At 45.7% G+C, this 21,210-nt stretch overlaps 1 protein-coding gene across 3 annotated transcripts in view; it reads right to left on the reverse strand.

Annotated features, from left to right (window-relative positions):
* NOS1 (nitric oxide synthase 1) overlaps positions 1-5,096 on the reverse strand; it is a 1,315,983-nt gene extending 1,310,887 nt beyond the window's left edge. For all 3 annotated transcript variants that reach the window (XM_085636289.1, XM_085636287.1, XM_085636290.1), the window contains exon 1: positions 4,876-5,096. The gene's annotated coding sequence lies outside the window, so the exon portion shown is untranslated. The remainder of the gene's footprint in view (positions 1-4,875) is intronic.
* Between the last annotated feature and the right edge of the window lie 16,114 nt (positions 5,097-21,210).

Consider the following 21,210-nt stretch of genomic DNA (forward strand, 5'->3'; position numbering starts at 1 on the left):
GGGCCCCCCAAAAGAGCTAGTTCTGTTCTGCAGAGAGTCTTGCCTTGATAACCTTAAATAATTCTTAAACAGATAATTTTAAAAATACTGTTCTCCTTTAATTTATTTGTAATGCGGGTGGTATGTGGGATTATATTACAGACATTTTGAAAGAAGTATTGTGTTTATGTTTTATGCAATATGAATGAAGGTTTATTTCAGATCGAAACAGGACCTTACATGTGAGAAATGGGAAGGGGTCGCAGAGATTATTTGCAATAATATTAGTGAGCTGCTGCTGTGTTAAGATATTGTAAACAGTGTCACTATCTCGGAATATTAAATGTAAACAGAGAATTTAGACCAGTGTGTTGGTGCACCATCAGTGACCTGGCCAAAGAGGGCGTGAAGAAGCTGAAACTGGATCACATATTCAAAGCTGTTTTGAACAAGGGCCCACAAAAAACACTTGATCCAGGGCCCCCCAAATCCTTATGATTTGCCTGCTCCTATGCAGGTACAAATGATCAACCCGGAGGTTTAGAACAGCGCTCCACATTCAATGGAGCCTTTAATAGGCAACAGGTGGAGCAGCATAAGTCTACATCATACAGGACAGGAAGAACACAACAACAGGTAACTGCTCTCCATCACACACACAAAAAAAGTGCACATCAAGGAACAATGTGTGCGTCGTCCTTTATTAAACAAGTGAAGAAGAGCAGCAACAGTTCAAACTTCTCTACCTCCTGCTAATCAGTCTGTGGTAACTGAGTCCACTCCCATTGCTGTAAATCCTGTCCACAATAGTAGGGTGCTGGGAAGGAAAACAAGTAATTTTGTTTAAAATGAAATAGTAAGGATTTACTTCATTTTACTCGAAGTGACGTCATTGTGCACTATTTAAGCTAATTTGACCTCCCACTAGTTTTTTTTTTTTTAAAGTACTTGTGCAGCGTACAGAACTGAATATACTATGGGCCATTGGGGCAGATTATCTTTGACCCTTATCCAGACAGCAGCCCATTGTGCATGTTTTACTTGGATCTGCAATATTTAGCAAGAAACAAAACTGTGTACATTAAATCTAGCCCCACACTACCTGGTACACAGTGTGCTACACGATATCTGCTCTTTTCACAAGGTCACCTGATGAGGACAGAGATCACAGTGACAGAAAATTCGAGTTGGAAAACACTTCAGAAAGTGTGAGTCCAACTCATGTTGTGTGTCGACTGAGTACAGCCATGTCCATCGGGGAGTTGTAACCTTCCCAGGACAGCCGTGGCAACCTTTAAAGTCTCTATCTTTGGTGGGAGTGTTAGAAGGGCTCAGGGCAGTAACCTGCACAAAGCGCCTGTCGAGGGGCATGCCTCTGCTGTGGCGCCACTGGCCCATTTACTTATGATCTTAGAACTTCCTGGTACTAGACCTCAGGGTCATTTACTTGGTCCTCTGATGGATCTTGAGCCATGCAGAGAGGAGGTGGCTATAGCGGATCCTGAGCCGTGCAGAGAGGGCGTGGATATAGCGGATCCAATCCAGCAATCCAATGAGGACCAGGAATTGGATAACTGATTTATAAGCTAGTAATTAAATTCATGTATACGACTCAATACTACACTATACGGGTACAGAATTATAACTGCTAAACCAAATCTCCTCAAGTATTTTAGATGTGCTAGGATTATACAAACAAGCAATTCGGTTAGAGCAATGCAAATTGGTAACATTAAGATCTGTTGAATAAGACCTGTTGACTATCCCTCATTAATACTATTGAAATGCACAATCAATCACGGGAGACAAGTTAGAGAAACAAACCGGATTTATAAATGGTTAGATTTTATCAGTAATTTTAGGAAGTAAATACATCAATCTCAGGCATTTCAATCTAAAGTATATTATAATCAGATTTATCGTTCTCGGCCCATTAATTGCTAAAGTTCTAGAAGGAGAGTTCAGGAAAGGGCATGGATCATATCAGCTGAAAGATTCTCTCTCAAGTATGCACCAGCCAGGGGAGTCTCCAAGTCCGATAGTGGCCTCAGTCCACTAGGAAGCAATCCTCATGGGAAAGATGACAAAGAATGTGGCCCATCAAATGGCAAAGAGGATGTTCACATTTGATCAGCAATCCAGCACATAATATAATTTTACTAGTTCTGGAGTGACACCTCCTGAGTCACCTCATCAGATCAGACCACTCAGTCCATTGGTCAATCAATCAAATAACTTTATTCTGAATCTTTATGTCAATCCATATAGTACATAAATCAAGAGTAAACATCATAATAAAAACATGATACCATACATTGACGTTTAAAAACCCATTCAATATATTGTTAAAACTCCATTAGTAAAAATCATCTTACTTTTCTCAGAATTAAAATTATCAGCCTAGAGTCATCTTCATAAAACTAAATTATCCAGAGATACAAGGGATTTCCTTCTTTTTATAGCCCAAATTACGTATCCTGCAACAGGTCGACTTGACAATTAATTCTCAAGGGTGCATATAAAGTTCATGGCATCCTTATAATAAAAGAGTTTATTTTCCATCACAATTGGTCGAAAAATATTGGTAAAGTGCATCGTGGACTGGCTGGTTTTCCCATCACATGGACAACTATAAATTATTTTCTGCCATTTTTCGTATTTTGGGAATGCCACCAGTTCATGGATTATGCCCAATCGTAGCCAGTCCATTGGTCAGTTAGTATAGGACGATTGTCACGTAGTATGAAGATGACACATTTTTATGGCAAAAAGGTTGAAATCATTACGTAAGCTGTCGAAGTATTCAAAATGTATTATTACGAACAACCAGCTTTCAGTAAAGTCACATGAGTGAGTTGAAAAGGGCAATTTCTCACAGCAGATGTTCCTATTGTATCAATTTAGTGGTGAACAGTCCTGGAATGTGCATGGTAACTTGCCTTTAGAAACACAGTATCATTCTACACTGCAAACGTACGAGATCTCATGAGAACAGAATAAAGTACGAGAAAAAAAATGTAAGCCTAACGTTGATTTTCATTTGTGAATTACACTATATAAATTAATAGGAATACATTTTCTATCTAAAATTTACATCTCTGTGTTCATTCTGAAGTCTAGGTAGTTTATAAAAGCATTTGAATTCATCACAATTTGCACATGTAACTATGGCACATTTCTGTATGTCAAATGTACCAACCTATGGAATCATTTCAAAATATCTGACAACTAATTTTTTTCTAGTAAATGTCATTAGTATGTGTATGAACATCATTCTCTGAAAGTTTCGATGTAATCGGTATTAACATTTACGCGCAACGCGATTAATTATGCTTGGTTGATTTACACTTTAAAATAAGCACGAATAGTATTCAAGCAACTCTTCAATAATCATTCCTAAGGTTATCTAATTTACATTTGGTTCTGTTAATTCTTCACATATAAATCATTATCCAAAGAAACTATTTAGTAAGACTCCCACACGCGAGTCTTCACTTTCACATTTCTAGTTCATGTTAAAAGAATACCATAGGATCTTAGTAAGCACACACCTATGTTATTCAAACGAGCAATTTATGTCTAATCTACTCTTTTCTGCATATTCTACAATGTAGTAACAGCGTAATGTAGTAACAACGTTTATGATCTCTCTCAAGACTCTTCAAGGTCAACGAGCATCAATTCTGTACGTTTGTTGTTTTATTTAGGAGGTGTCAAAATGTGGTTGTGTGCGTCAAGTAAGGATTCCGCTGTTTATCTGCTTCATCGCCTCCATTAGAAGCTCGATCAGGGGCAGGGAATGAAATGGGCTCAAGATAACTTTCCCGCTCAAGGCACGATCATCCCTCCAGGCCCGCCTGTCACATAATGAGGTTTTTTCTTAAACAAAAAAGAGAAGGGGTGGGGGGTCGGCAAACTCAAACCCAGCTATCTAAGTAATTAGGGCAGGTACCACTACATCGTCCAATTAAGTCAGGAAACCCTTCCCTTAGTGGCGAACATGTGCGTAACGCCCATAGGACTCGAAATACATAAAACGATCTGTGAAGCTGCGAACTGTTCAACTTCGCACACCCCTCCTTGTAAAACACAGATTAAAAGACTATAACTACCAGAATGCGTTGTGGTGTCAAATGAAAGCCCATGAGAGAGAGCCAGGTGTCCTGGTGACAAAAATTAGGTAACTAACACACTTTATTCCCAAGGACTTCTCACCCACATCATCGCTGTAATCTACTCCGAGGCATTTTTACACACACCAAAAAGCATTTTTTCTGTAAATCAATACGTGAACTAGACACACAAATGGGGCATGTAGAACCTGTGCCCGTGTTTAGCGGCGGTAGTGCACGTGTGTGTTTAGGGCGTGCGAACGTGTTTAAAGGTGTATCCGGGTGTGAGAGTAGGGGCGGAATTGGATGAGCGCACGCGTTTGTGAACGTACCCGGTGTGTGCAGGTGGACACGACGCTTCTTTGCATATATTGCAGATGGCTAGTGACGTAACAATAGTTCCCGCGGTGCCAGGGCGAACTCCAGGGGCCTCCTCCAGCACTGTGCAGGGGCGGCGGGCCCTGCCCCCTGAGATCCCGACTAGACCTTGAGTATGGGGGGGGGGGATTGGGGGGTATCCATCTACTTTTGCAAGGCTCAAGTCTCCTACGCCACTGCAAGTGGCTTTGTTTGGGGGCGTGCCTTTGTGAGAGAGTCGGGGGCGGAAGGTCACCGTTGTTCCAATGGACAATTGTGTGGCTCTTGAAGTGAAGAGAGATTATTACGAAAAAACATGCAATTGGCAAAAGGAGTAGAAACGAAGTCCTGAGTAGTTGTTCCAACCTAACTTAAAAAAAGAATGTAAACAGAGTAGACAAGGTGGTGGTTACAGACCCCATCTTACTTGTTCATGAGTGATGCGACCCTCACTCTGCCCTCTTGTAAACACCGCCTGTCAGCAGGTTCGAGGACGTCCTTCCAGCACGGCCGCCGCGGAGGCCCACACACGCCGCTGCAGGTCCCCAGGCAACCTTCCGGTCAGCAGACTGGGAAGGCGAGGGCGCGCTGTCCGAGACCTAACTCGACGCAGCTGGGGCAGTAGATTCCTTACCCTGCTGGCGGGCAGTCACGCGCACAGGTGCAGGGATTCCCAGAAGCCTTATCACCCTGCATCCTTCCAGCCCCGCCTCCGCTCAAGGTTGACAATCTGCCGCATGAACTCACAGATGCAGAATGTGGAAGTTTTGAGGTCAGCATGAGTGATATGACTAACAAAAGGGAGCTCCGCGTTCTAACGTTTAAAAATGTAGTGCTTTGCAAAATCAGGGGATGAATTCGTTATACAAATTAAAGCCGAAGAAAGGGTCCTTGGCTACTTACTGCCTCCCCCCTCCCACCCTCGGCCGAAGAGTGCGTGGGCCCTGCAGCAGGAAAGCAACAACCTCTGGCTGCAGCAAGAAATCACTTGGCATCGAAGAAAGAAGTCACGGCCGCATCACTCCAGACTAAGCTTTAGCCATCTGTTTCACCAGCGGATTACACATCCGGCTCAGGGCTGACAGCGTTTCGATACTAGAGTTGCAAGTCACACGGTCAACAACAATGATCCTAAGACCAGTGGCGTAGCTAGAGCTTGTGGCGCCCGGGGCTATCCCTCAGATTGCCGCCCCGGTGCGGGGGGGGGAGGAGAAAGGACAGCACGCACTTGAAAGAGGTCCGAGAGACACGTAGCATCGCCGCTAATAGTTACCTCGATCATGCAAGTTACATGCACATACATGACACGGTCCAAGGCTACACAGTTGAATACACCAGTGACCGGCAGTACAAAGGAGGACACACAGACTGCATGATCTATCTGGGGACTCAGAAAAACCACGTACGACATCTATCAGAAAGCTGCGTGAACGATTACCTGGTTATCACCTCAGCACAATGTAAACATGCACATACATGACACTGTTCGGGGATCCGTCATTTACAGCTGACAATAAATGACCAAATATCATGGTCCCCCCCATTAAAGCAGTGGGGACGTGCACAAACGTGATGTGCTCTAAGGACCCAGAGCCAACTTAACAGTGTCGAAGCCTGTAATTCTTTATCTTTCAAAAACAGCAAATTAATTATTCACAGGTAATGACTCACTGTGTGCCCTTAGAACTAAACGCAGCACAAAGGGGTCAGTCAGCTCCACAACCTTGCCAACACAGACCAGATACAAAGCCCTCTCTGGTGGCCCAATGGCAACAACCAGGGATCACGCCCTGTCATTACTTCTAAGCAGCAGCAACCAACTCCCTGGGACCCAAAGCCAGGTTGTAATAGTGCATCTCTCCTTAAGAGCAGCCTCAGCACACACATGGTGCACAGCCTACCCAGGGGGCCCAAAGCTAAAATATAGGGAGTGGAGACACATTGTCATCACAATCCTTAAACACAGCTGTAGGGGCCATGGGAATATGTTCAACCCTATCCAGGGACTCCGTGAATAATCAGAAGAAACAAGAAACATTACATTTTTCTGCAATTTTGTTTTCACATTACTTTCATGGTAACCAACAGTGTTAAAAGTCCGCAAAAACAGTAAAATCATAATAACGTGTCTAGTATGGAACGCCAAGGCTGTGTAACACACGTCCCTGTAACACACGTCTTCAGCTGCCTCCCAGACCCGAATGTAGGCATGGCAGAACCAAGGTCTGGAGAAAAATAACCACTTAAAAGAAGTCCGGATATGAAGTAAGTTATGTGTGCTTTTACGCATGTGTGTTTCAAAATGTCCACGGCTTAATCATTGGACAGTGGTAGCTTGCTACTACTGGTATCGCTCTACTCACAGACATCCGGGAATAAAGCCCTTCATCAGATCCCTTACGCATTTCAAAAGGTTCATAACCTTAGTGGACACAGACCTGGATGCGCCTAGACAACTGCTGACTAACTGGAGCAATCACACTGGCAACCTGCGATCACAACTGGAGCTCTCGTAACCTAGGCCCTGGTGCCCTGGGATCAGAGAATACCAGGTTCTTCTCTTGTATCTTGTATCTCAATCTTTTATGTTCCTTTCCTCTCACAAGCCAAAATGCTTAAGGTAAATAGCTCACACAACCTTCAACTCTCTCTAGAACTCTAGGCTCTACAGATGAATGCATTATTTAGGAAGAGAGAGTAGAAAGGCTTGCCTGTGCTCGCAGGTAAATGTATCAATGAGAGAATGGAAGCAGAGAGGTCAGTTTATCCCTGCTGTTTCCTGAGGAGAATTACAAGAAGACATCAACATAAGGGCAGGGTACAGACTGACATTTACCCAGAGACAGGTGCAGTAGCCCACATGTCTAACTGGCGCTAACAGCACAGCCACCACTAACTCAGATGAAGACTTATTCCACACTCAGCACTTATAGTACAAGTATCACTCATATGTCACAGATAGCAAAAAGACTACTTACGTGCCACAGTGACCACAGCTATCATCACATGTCAAAGCCAGCTGATTAGTACCATTCATCTGATCAATCCCTTGCTCTTCTGGTTAATTTCTTACTCAGTGCAAACAGCAAATCTATCCTTTAAGGTTTTTGTCAGCAGAGCTACTCTCACCAGACAACAGAGCATTCCCAAACAAGTTACAGGGAGCAAAGCTATGCCTTAATAGCAGCTGAGCTATCCCTGAATAGGTGATTGTCCTTCTGACAATCTGTCTGCACGGTGTCTAAGCAACTAGGGAACAGGGAACCAGTGAACAAGAGGGGTTCGGGAACTAATGCTTTCAGGATGGCATTTGGAGAAAGAGAGCCTCTCATACTTTAGCGGGACAGGTAAAACAAAGGAACCGGGAGACGCAATAGATAGGCCTTGGAGACAGAGAGACCTCAATATTGAGCGGCTTTAGGCTGGGAAACATCAGGCAGAGTAGAAATGGAAGGCTAGAACAAGACAACAGAGACAATGAAAGCAAGAGACAGGCCAGTTCCAACTACAAGATGCAGGCAAATAAGAACCTAGGGTGGAATTTTTGAATTTGAACCTAGATGAGGAACAATGCATACCAAAGGAGAACCATAAAATCCACAAATATTGCACTAGAATGACTCTTACATCAACCACCTGTGTCATTTAGAAGGGCACATGGCATTACTTTCAAACAACACTACCATAGCTGACACTAATTAGGAGGAAGGATTCAAGGCCCTAACCTCCACTGTGAACCACCACGCAGAACCCCCAAACACACTCAACATTAACACAGGTTAGGCTGGAAAGTGTCAAGAGTCTCTCCTCCCCCCCAACTCCCTTTATAGAACAGCTCTATGAGGATAACCAATGTCTTCCAAGCCAGCCACCCACATTAATGTGATTCAGTTCCTCTACTGGAAAACCTCTGATGGATGAATCACAAACGCAGACTGATGTCTGCATAAAGTGCCGAGGCCAAGTAATTGGCTAACTCTGAACCATATCTGGCAGGTCAACATAACAGAACTGCTGCTACACATGCTAAAAAATTCTCTGTGTGTTTGAAAACGTTGCATACCAGCTGTCCATACTGTCCCTATGCTGTGTGTGAATTAGCGAAGCTTTAAGAGACCGTTCCACTTAAAAAAAAAAAAAAATCAAAATGACTGTCCTTGTCAATTTTTTTTTATATTTAGCTGCTTACAATTGTGTTTCCATTATTTTTTTTATAAAATTTCCCAAATTAAGCTTGAATATTGACGTTCAAACAGTTTGAATCAAACTTCTATGTAGGTACACCAGGAATACACTGTTGTATGTATCAAGTCTGCATCATCTAGGGCTGTAAGGGCACAGCCTGTCACCATTTCACATAATTATATTAAAAAGTAACGAAGAAAGCCTTTGTGTGCAAGGATAAACGTTTCCTGTCCCGGTCCCCATTTCTCTCACAAGAGGAACCTAATAGACAAGAACTGCGCCGGGGCTTACCTGTTTGAATGAAGCTCCCCTCACGCTACATTCCACAAACAGTGCTCCAGGTTTAAATGTCCCGTCCTCGCAAGCACCAGGAGACCCCAAGCCAAGGCACCCCAAGCTCCGCTGCACCGCGCCGTCCACAGGAAGCGCAAGCACTATTTTGTGTCCCAACCCGGACCAGACCCCAGGCGCCGCGCACAATGAACCCGGACGCCTCCGCCCAGTGTGCAGTCAACCTTGCAGAAGCTCGTGCGACGTCACGGGCCTATGCTAGGTGGTGGTGGCGGCGTGCGTACGCTGCAGGCAGCAGTTGCAAGCAGCAGGTGGCGGTGCGCATGCGCTCGTACTTCAAACAGGGCCGCGCGCGTGGCACTGGTGGCCCATTGCAGTGGCCTTTATAATTTATTTGGGGACACTGACACTACTGTAACAGTAATGTCAGATTCCCCAAATAAATTATAAAGGCCGCCGCAACGGGCCACCAGTGCTGCGCGACCGCCACCCCAAAAATAGTGCCGCCTGGGGCGGACCGCCCCCCTCTTAGCTATGCCCCTGGAATCAGGTGAGTGAGATGGGGCGTGAGAAGATGGGATGAAATGGGAAAAGGGAGGGTGGGGAAGGGAGATGCAATGGTGACTGAAGTGTAATGGATGGAATGTAAGTGGATGGAAAGAGATGGGAGAATGGTGGGATGGAATGCAATGGGATAGGGGATGGGAAAGTAAAAGGGATGGGGTGGTCTTTGGGATGGGCTATGATGCGAGGTGATGTGATGAGATGAGTAGAGGGTAGGTAGGGTTGGGGTTTGATCTTGTAGCGTTCAGATGGGATGGATTGAGAAGATGGTGAGGTGGGATTTGATGCAAATGGGATGGGGTGGGGTGAGATGTGAGGGAAGAAATGAGATGTGAGGGTAAGGGATGAGATGGGCATGGTGGGGGTTTGGTTTGATGGGACAGGGTAGGGTTGTGGTATAGGGTGGGACAGGAAGGAGTGGGCCAGGGTGGAATGAGGTGTGATGAGAAGGCAGGGTACAGTGCTGCATGGTAATTGTTACTTCAATGCTGCACACTGGAGAACTGAATGTCAGCCTTGGATACATGGAGAATGTGAGAAAGGACAATTGTAAGAGCACTTTTCAAAAACTTCAAATAAATAAGAGTTATTGGCACCTGAAGCATTACTACAATAAAAGTAAATTGGATTTTTTTTCAAATTAAATAACATATTCTATAATTACTCACAGAGTGCTCTGGTTATCAACCTTGAAAAGATGAAAGGCTAAGATCCACTTTACTGCGATTCAAACTTCTGACCTGCAGGTAAAACTAGAGGTCTTAACTTGCTGGGCCTTCTTGCTGGCTGCTGACGTATTACCACTCCTCCACCCACTCCTTCAGCATCGTAGTGCAGTGTGTGCACATTTTGAAACATAACTAATCAGTCCAGAAAGAAGTGCGGAGGAGCTATTCAGTCTCACAGTCCCGCAGGTTTTATATTACTAAAGAGAGAGAACGCACATATTAGCCCCACCTTCAGGGGCTGGAGCCTACTTCTGCTGCTAAATTAGCTGGGGTAAGGCTGGTTTTGGATATTCGCGCTGAAGAGGAGAGAAAGAGTTGCTTTGCTGCAGAAGACGCAGGGCCTGCGCCACTAAAACATTTTAGAAATGCAGTGATCCAACCTCACGAGCGGGCGGTGGAGAGGGCAAAAGTTTAAGCATTATCAAAATTTCACAGGCACTTTTGTAAAATGCGAGGCATTTTTACAAAAGTGTTGATATTGTGATTTTTTTTGCAATCGTGACATCCTGAAGGGTTTGATTTACACCTTAAACAATAAGCATGCTAAATCTATTCATCGGTTTCTATGAAATGGTAAATGCAATTCATCCCGAAAGTTTCCAACAGTCAGTTTATGTGGCATTTAACCGTTTTTCTATGAAATCACATACAACCCTGTGGAGCAGGTAGGCACAGACTATGGCTGGTGCTTTGAAGAGACAGCCATTGTCACTTGGTGCTGTGTATCTGTGAAAGCATGCAGAACTTCCACAGATCTGACCCAGTGATGGCTCTCTGTGATCTCACTTCCAAGCAATCACCTGCTCGCACACAATCACCTGCTCACTCGCACGCAATCACCAGGCCTCGGGTCATCTACTGCATGCATTAGCTAGGCTGTGAAACAGTGGTGGTCTGTAGCCAATCAGTTCATGGACTGTCCAGTGCATCACACGTGAAAAACTATTTCAAGATGTTATGCACCTACCACATGTTTACTGCAGAATTTGTAACGTCATGCATATGGTTGCTAGATATCACAGCTCAACACTGACACACAGGCTCACCATAAACCCATGGCAAGTTTAATTCAAGAAACTAAAGAAGCTATAAACATATCACAAACACACCTTCCTTCACCCCCACTCAGTGGAGTGTGAACACGGAAGCACATTGGAGCAACTGTGCTTATAGCAGAACTCACAAAACTTGTGTACTTTGACATTTTTTTTTTTTGCATATTTATATAGCGCAAACTCGACCCGAAGGTATTAGAGCCAGGGCCGGCTTAAGTGCTGGTGGCGCCCTGTGCGACAATGTTTGTTGGCGCCCCCCCCCCCAATGACCACCTCCACCACCACAGGTATCTCTCGCTAGCACCCTTTAACAGTGACCAAGTCTCCATAACCACACTCTCTCAGATGCACTGAATTAGTTATAGCGCCACTCATACCAGTGTAGGGTGTCCGAGCACTTTACATCACACACACATTACACAGAGACAATCAATCATACGCGTGTAGATCAGTGTGTAGGAAATGTTACATAAGCCAAAGGACTAAAAGTGTAGGAGTCACATGTCATCCATAATGATAGGCAGTATAGTTTAAGAGTGCTTGGTGTGGAAAAGCACAAACTCCGAGGCGAAAATGAAACCGCATAGTTGGGAGTTTTCTTTAATAATAAGAATCGATTTCAAGCCAAATTAACCCTTTTTGCAACATTAATTAATGTTCTAATAATGTATACTTTGCAGTCTGTATGCAGTTCCAGGATGAAAGTTAATAGCTCACTATACTATATATTAGGACTTTAAGTTATAAATTGCAAGTAACAAAAGGATGTCTCTTTTGAAAGCAGTAACCTGCTGATCTGTTTACATCATACGTACTCTGTAATCTACTTGGTACACGTTCTTTGCAGCAGGAATACTAACCATCTGCACTAACTTCACCTAAATCAAAACCTCAACTATACAAAATGCGGATCTCTCGCCAGGAAGGTAATTAATCACACGAGTTATCTTGACATTTATGTGAGGCCTGGTAATTGCGGGGGTGGGGAGAAGAAATGCTGCAGCAGGTGCTTCAAAAGCATAATAAAACTCGACTCAAACACGGCGCCCCCAGGAAGCCAGCACCCGGTGTGGTGACCTCGAGGCTCGAACACCAAAGGCGGCAGTTTAGGCCGGCCGACGGACCACATCCTCTACCCTTAATCTAACATCACTTACTTGCGCCCGGCGTTCTGTATCTCCTCTCTGCTTGCAGCTCCGTCGGCCTGCCACTACCTCCGCCCGGATCGCTGTCAACCTTGCAGAAGCTCGTGTCCTGCGACGTCACGGGCCTATGCTGGGTGGTGACGGTGCGCATGCGCTTGCATTTCAAACAGGGCCGCGCGCGCGGCGCGGCACTGGTGGCCCGTTGCGGCGGCCTTTATAGTTTATTTGGGGACACTGACTGACACTACTGTAACAGTAGTGTCAGTGTCCCCAAATAAATTATAAAGGCCGCCGCAACGGGCCACCAGTAGTGCCGCGCGGCTGCCGCCCCAACAATAGTGCCGCCTGGGGCGGACCGCCCCCACCGCCCCCCCCTAGCTACGCGCCTGCCTAAGACGCTTGGCCACTACGAGGAAGAAGCTGTCAACAAAGAGCGCGTGGCGGCGGGGCCGGTGGGTGGCTCCCCGCTATTGCTGTATTTTTGCTTCTATACCATGGTAAGGGGCTCCCTTTCCCGTGCGTGCACGAGTGCTCGTGGCACGTTTGCTAACCACTGCTGTCAGGTGCGCATAGGTCAAACTGTCTATTATTTGGTTTTGGGAATTCGTGATCCTGCGAGTGTGTGCTTATTAAGGGAAGGTGTGATAAAAAGACAACATGTTTAATTGAGTGGGAGGAAAAATTACAGAAGTTCTTTCCGATAACCTTTCTTACACCGATTTCAGTCTTCCTTATCACAGCTGTTGCTTGGAAATTGTCACACAGAAAGTAGCCCCTTAAAAATATATTCTTTTAAACTCCGAATCTTCCACTTTATTACTTTGCTGTTCAGCTGATTGGTGATCATAAAACCAGTTTTGTGTGTGTATATATATATATATATATATATATATATATATTCACTGAAAAAACCACAAGTTTCAGGGACGTTATACTTAGTTGGACATTTCACTCGTACAAAACCAGAGAAATTCAGCAGTTATAGTTAGTTGAGCTAACTATAACTCGCGCCCCCGCAATGCACTGCTGATGACATCACATATTACATCACTCATGACATGGTCAGTGACATCCCGATGACATCACTGATGACATCTCAAATGACATCACTGATGACATCATCCAGTGACAGTGTGTCTAAAGAGTTTAAATATGTTATATATATATATATATATATCAGCAGCGGTCCGTGGAGGGAGTTCCGTGGGGCGGAAAGGCATAGCAGGGTGGGGGGTACTAAACACCGGAAGATGGATAATTGGAGGTAAGTAAACAATTAAATAAATAAAACGAATATCGTAGCGCGTGCTGCACCGCATTTTGTGATGCAGGGCGCGCTACGAAATTCGTTTTATTTATTTCATTGTTTACTTACCTCCAATTATCCATGTTCCGGTGTTTAGTACCCCCCACCCTGCCCCTCCCCCGCCCCGCCTTTCTGCCCCACGGAACTCCCTCCACGGACTGCTGCTGATATATATGCCAAGGTGTATTGAAGAATGAGTGAGTGTATGAGTGTCCGAAAGGGTGATTTAGGATTTAGTAGGTACATGACTGACTAAATAAGTGAGTGATTAAACGTGTCTTACTAATGCATGGGTTAGTGACTAATCTGTGTGAATGTCTGTATCAGCCTGTCAGTTGTTGTGTAAGTGGCTGCATGGGTTGGTGAATAGCTACATGAGTGTCTATATAGGTTTTTGATTGGTTGTCTGAGTACTTGTATGGGTGCCTGAGTGTCCCTGTGGGTGAGAGGGTGAAGGTGCGTGACTCCCTGCATGGATTTGTGAGTGGGTGATTGACTGGCGTGTATGGGTTCAAGAGTGCTTCAGTGAGGGGCTACATGGGTGGGTGAGTGTGTGTATGGCTGTGTTGGTGAGTGAATAGATGTCTCAGTGGTACATGTGTGAGTAACTACATATGTGAAAGGCAGTATATGTGAGTGTTGGAGTATATAAATGACTATATGTGAGAGTGGGTGATTGTGAGAGTGGCTTTATGGATGAGTGTGTGCTTGAGTCATTGATTATATAAGAGAGTAAGTATGAATAAGTGAGATGGTGTGTGTATAACTGTATGGGTGAGTAAATATGAGTGTGATTGATTCTTTGCATGGCTGACTAGGTGTGTAAGTAACTCTGTGGGTGAGTGGTGGTGTGTGAGTGTCTGTATGGGTGTATGAGTGCATATGATAGTGGCTGTATTGATGAATGACTGCATGTATAAGTGACTGTATGGTTGAGTGATTAGATGTTTGTGTAGACCTAGGAGTAAATGAGTGGGTATGTAGCAACTGGTATTGGTGTGTCTATGGTTTCGAGAATAACTCTCTGTATTTTAGAGTGGGTGTATCAAAGATTATATTAGGGTGTGAGGAGGTGCCGTTCGTGTTTGGAGTCTCTGTGTGTTATTTTACCAGAACTGCTTTTAAGGACCTGGCGAGTGCTGCCATAAGGAGGGAGCTGCAAAGATCAGGCAAAGGTGACGGGTTGCTGATGCAGAGCAACTGATACGGGACTGCGAGGACCAGCAGCCCCGTAATTCTTCACAGCTGTGCCCTCTTCCCGTACTCCCGCCCTCCCGCCCTGACGCCATAAAACTCCTCACGGCTCCCGCGAATGTTTGGAGTCTCTGTGTGTTATTTTACCAGAACTGCTTTTAAGGACCTGGCGAGTGCTGCCATAAGGAGGGAGCTGCAAAGATCAGGCAAAGGTGACGGGTTGCTGATGCAGAGCAACTGATACGGGACTGCGAGGACCAGCAGCCCCGTAATTCTTCACAGCTGTGCCCTCTTCCCGTACTCCCGCCCTCCCGCCCTGACGCCATAAAACTCCTCACGGCCCCCGCTTCGCGGGTGCCGTTCGTGTTTGGAGTCTCTGTGTGTTATTTTACCAGAACTGCTTTTAAGGACCTGGCGAGTGCTGCCATAAGGAGGGAGCTGCAAAGATCAGGCAAAGGTGACGGGTTGCTGATGCAGAGCAACTGATACGGGACTGCGAGGACCAGCAGCCCCGTAATTCTTCACAGCTGTGCCCTCTTCCCGTACTCCCGCCCTCCCGCCCTGACGCCATAAAACTCCTCACGGCCCCCGCTTCGCGGGAGCCGTTCGTGTTTGGAGTCTCTGTGTGTTATTTTACCAGAACTGCTTTTAAGGACCTGGCGAGTGCTGCCATAAGGAGGGAGCTGCAAAGATCAGGCAAAGGTGACAGGTTGCTGATGCAGAGCAACTGATACGGGACTGCGAGGACCAGCAGCCCCGTAATTCTTCACAGCTGTGCCCTCTTCCCGTACTCCCGCCCTCCCGCCCTGACGCCATAAAACTCCTCACGGCCCCCGCTTCGCGGGCGCCGTTCGTGTTTGGAGTCTATGTGTGTTATTTTACTAGAACTGCTTTTAAGGACCTGGCGAGTGCTGCCATAAGGAGGGAGCTGCAAAGAACAGGCAAAGGTGACGGGTTGCTGATGCAGAGCAACTGATACGGGACTGCGAGGACCAGCAGCCCCGTAATTCTTCACAGCTGTGCCCTCTTCCCGTACTCCCGCCCTCCCGCCCTGACGCCATAAAACTCCTCACGGCCCACGCATCGCGGGACGCGCGCGGGCGCGCGCCGGGCGAAGCCCGGGCCAAGGGCGGGCCCGTCTGAGCCCGTCCGAGATCGACCGAGAACGGAACGGGACCTTCCTCTAACAAGCATTGCCTAAGGAGATTCGGAAAGGGTAAGCACTAGCACCCTGTGTGTAACGCTGTGGGATTTTTTGTCAAGTGGCTGTTAGTATTATCGGAAGATGGAAAAGTCTACTAAAAGGGATGGTTTTACTACACAGTCGACTGGGGGAGCATTAATGGGAACATTGGACAACTTTTTGGTTCGGGTGCAATCAGTTCTTGCTAAGGACATCGAACTAACTGAAAAAAGATTATCCTTAGATATCCTGTGCGACAAGAGGTCCTCCCTAGGAAGTATGGCTAACTTAAGTTCACCACCTTGTCGACAGCCCGTTAGGTCGGATTCTATGACCTGTATATCTCCTTTGGAGGAAGAGCAAAATGATGATCTCTTGTTGTGTCCCACCCCCCCGGTCGAAATAGTGGAGGATAACGCCGATGTTGCGAACTATGTAAATTTGGGTCCAACCCCTAAATCCTTATCAAGTATTAAGACCCGCTCAACTAGTAATAAAACAGCGGTATCTGATCACCAACAACCAGCCCCTATGCTGAAAAAAACTCGAAAGGGAAATCAAAAAACTGCTGCGGGGAAGAAGCCTAATACTGATCATGTTCCTCCCCCCGCCACAAGGAGGGACTTACCCCCATGCCCGAAACCCCTACCGAATAAAACGCGGATAATTGCATCACCATCTAAGGGGTCCATGTGCGGGGTGGACTTAGACTCAACGCTATTTTGGAAAAGACTAGAAAGAACCGTAAAGAATCTGTGTGACCCGATTTATGAAAGGCTTGGTTCGATTGAAAGCAGACTTACATGCATGGAGCTTTCACTCGTATCGGCACAACCTCGAGGTGGCAGGGTCGGCTTGGGATTGACAAACGAACGTCCTAGTGCAGTAGGTCATAGCACTGGGGCCAATCTTACTGACAATAATATAATTGCAAAGAATATTCCCATTAACCCTGATGGATCCCAACCTATTCCAGCAGCTGGTAAACAACTCAGAGTTGATCACCCTCTTCCACCTGTGGTATCAAATAGTCCCGGGACAGGTAGAGATAAAAGGGACAAGCCACCCCCACCTGCCCAACCTCTTGTGCAAGCTTCATCGGGCTTAATTGATTTACATCTCCCACCGGAAGCCGCCCCCTATGTGGTGATTTTAACGGGGGTCCCACCTTTGACCGATGGAGCAAGAGAATCATAAGGGGACTTAAAGAATAAATGTACTTTTTGGCTTAATGATAAGCGACCATTGCCGACCCACATGCGAGCTGAAATTTTGTATGCCAGGCGAGTGAACTGGGTGGGCAGGAGTCCTAAGTCATTAAAGGGGGATTGTGTTGTTATTAATTTTAGGGACAGACGGTGTGTGCAACATATTTGTTCCTGGCCCCAAACTGACCCCTCACCCCTAATACGCACAATGCCATTGTCATTTTTCTATGTACCCACGACCTTGCCCTTAGGTGGGATTATGAGTGGGGGCTCTCTGTGGAGGGGTAACGCACATGCGGACATAAGATCCATCAATAGATTTGATGTGCTCTCTGGGCTAGCGGACTGCGATTGACTTCATATGGGAAGAGTATATTCTAAACATAAATTGTCATACACGGCCCAGACGTCATTGGACAGTCACGGAAAATTAAATGCAGTCACAGAGGAAGCAGAGGGCACATGTCATTGGGATCTCCCTAGATTAGCCGAAGGAACTAACGATAGTAGGTTTCATGACCAAACTATCGTAGGGGGAGCCGGTAAGGGAGACTCACAAGGTGAATTCCCAAATGAAAATCTAAGCATTGAAGGTACACCTAGCTTTTCACAAGGCGTAGTCCCCTTACCTTTACTTACAATAAAAAATGGGTGTGCCAAAGGCGGAACCAACCCCGTCGGCCATGTGCTGTTTCTAACCTGGAATGTTGCGGGTATTGGTTCTAAACTTTTTTCTCCTATGTGGGCAGACTTCATTAACAAGCATGACATCTGTCTTTTCCAGGAGACTTGGTCAACAGAACCAGTATTTATGCTGGGCTATCTGAATTTTTACATCCCTGCAGTTAAAAAATCTAAGGGACGGCCATCAGGAGGCTTAGTAATTTGGATTAAACAAAGTCTATGGTGTAAGACTCAATCCATCCCAACACAGAATAATGACATACTGGGAGTCAAATTGACCTTTATGCCAAACCTCAAAATTGGCGTATACAACGTATTGCTTACCTGGTGGGAAAATTTCTGAGGTGATGCCTGCACTAAGTAGTCTCGTCGAATCCAATCCCATCGATGTGCTCCCACTTATTGCGGGTGACTTTAATACAAATTTTGAGCCTTTAGGGTCTCAAGATATGCTCTTAGTAGAGGAAGAAGATCAGAAGTGGGGTGTTCCTCTGCTTGAGACAAAGGCAGTGAGCAAATGGACTGAGGCGGCCCTCTACCTGAATGGGTTTTGCCTGAGCAACCAACTGAGGGCAGCTAATGGCAGAACCATATCAGACAGGACATGCAATAAAACGTATGATAATGGCATTAGGGCAAGTACCATAGATTATCTCTTGGTCCATTTGAGGATGTGGCACACCCTTGCGGATATGGTGGTCGAGGCACGGATAGAAAGCGATCATAATCCGCTAGTTGCAACTTTCAAATTAGGATTGGCCGACGTAGAGGCACAAGGTTTGGAAAAAACGGATGGCCCAGCTGCTGTTTTATCAAACGACGAACGCCACCTCAAATGGCGTAATGTAGCTGAGCATTCTGATCTTTTAGGTAGTATCGAGTCCTATCTGGAAGAGGCGTTGTTAGCAGTAATGGCAATAGATAACAACTCCCAACCATTAGCCGAACAAGAGATTATATATGAAAAACTAGTAGCCAACTTGAAACCATGTTTTTGTAGACCTTCCAAAGCAAATCAAGCACCTAAACGCAAACAGGAGGATTGGTATAACGCCTCCTGTAAATACGCACGCAGCAAACTGAGTCTCGCTCTTAAAACTAAGAATATGAGCAAGATCAAAATAGCTCGAAATGCACACAAAAAGACCCTATGGAAAGCAAAAAAAGATTGGGATGAGGGCGAGTGGCAAGACTTAAAAGCAGCATGTGCTGACAAAAATCAGAAAAAATTCTGGGACATTTTTAAATGGAAGAGGGGCGAAATCACTGATAGTCCTCATAATCATGTTCCCCAGAATGCTTGGGTAGACTTTTTTAAGTCACAGTACTCTAAAGGTATTGAGGATACCAGAATACCCCGACGGGAGTGGCCGTTCTATAATAGTCCTGTGTTTACCTCGGAGGATGTTGACCTAGCGCTTGACATGGTTACCCAGGGACGTGCACCAGGCATGGATTGTATCCCGGCCGATGTATTTTTGTACAATAGAAAAAGATGGTGTCTATACATCACCCATATGGCTAATGCCATAGCCCAGGGAATGAGCATCCCCCATTCTTGGAAGGGTGCCGAAATTGTCCCGATATATAAAAAAGGGGACAAATCGCTGGCTTGTAACTATAGGCCCATAAGCCTAATAGACGCTATGCAAAAAATCCTGGGCAGATTGGTTTTGGGCAAAATTCAGACCTGGATAGAAGATAACAGCATACTAAGTCCCTTGCAGGCTGGGTTTCGTCCAAAAACAAGTACAATAGATCAGGTCTTCAGGTTTGTCGTCCTATATTGGCGGACAGTTGTTCTAGGGAAAGGGGTTTTATATGCCGTGTTTGTCGATCTACGGGCGGCGTTTGACTTGGTTCCACGAGGCAAGCTGTGGAAAGTACTGGAGGAGTTGGGGATGGCGCCGGAGTTGTTGGCTTTGGTGGTCCGTTTACATGAGAACAACTTTGCACGGGTCCGATGGGGACGGCCGGGACAGGTAACTGAGTCATTCCCCGTGGAGCGTGGAGTTCGGCAGGGCTGTGTTATGGCACCAACCTTGTTCTCGCTCTTCGTGAACGGCGTGGCCGAATTCCTCTCCCGGGTCCCCACGGATGCACCGGCTATGAATGGCATCCGTATCCCAGTTCTCATGTTCGCGGACGACACATTGCTGATTTCCAAAACTCCGAGTGGCCTACAGCTTACCCTCCGTCGCTTTGAAGAGTTCTGCTTGCTTCGTGGTTTGGAAATAAATGTTTCCAAAACCAAGTTTATGGTTCTTAACGGCCCTAACCCGTGTAGATCTAACAAACCGTTTGGTGGCAAAATTGTAATGGGTGGTTTGCCCCTGGAACAAGTTGATGCGTTCACATATTTGGGAGTGACGATACAGAAAAATATGTGTTGGAAAAGCCAACTAGACATGTCAATTCTGAAGTTCCGGCAGCAGACAGGCTTTCTTATGAAAAGATTCAAAGCTTCGCACTCACAACCTATAAGCCCACTCTTAGAAATTTATTCAATGAAGATTCGTAGCTCGTCATTATATGGCTCAGAACTATGGGGCTATGGTAACAATCCCAAACGCTTGAATACAATGGAGAGTGAGTTCATACGGAAAATTGCTGGAGTGCCACAAAGTACTCCCCTGTTACTCCTATTTTGGGACCTTGGCCTGAAAACCCTACAGGATACTGCTAATTTGCGACCATTGTTATATTGGCGTAGGGTATGGTCAACTGAGGAGCTCAGGCATTATGCTTTGGGATTAAAAGAAATAATGGAGAAAGACCACTTTCATAAAATAGAATGGCTGAAGTCCATCAAAACATTACTTTACAGACTGGGGTGGAGCAACCTATGGGATGATCCCCTTAATGCGGTTTTCCCGTCAAAAGATATTGTTAAAACTAAGTATTGGGAATTCGTAGCTACGGAGTCTGCTTCCAGGGGGAGTGCATCCCAGTTAACATCTAGGTACCTGGAGATTAAGGCCAATCCTGGTCAGGAACAATTTTGGGGCATGATCGAAGAACCAATCGATCGCAAACTGTATTTTCAGTTTAGGATAGGAACCCTACCTATTTGCACATTTACGTCCAAGTGGGCTAATGGGTCCCAGGACAAATGTCCCAAATGTAGAGACACGATTGAGTCTCTTAGTCATTTTATCTTTTTCTGCCCCCTCTATGAGCATCCCCGTAAAAAGTGGGTATTACCCGTCTGTCGTCTCA

Source organism: Triturus cristatus, chromosome 11 (genome assembly GCF_964204655.1).
Source record: "Triturus cristatus chromosome 11, aTriCri1.1, whole genome shotgun sequence".
NCBI classification, from domain to species: domain Eukaryota; kingdom Metazoa; phylum Chordata; class Amphibia; order Caudata; family Salamandridae; genus Triturus; species Triturus cristatus.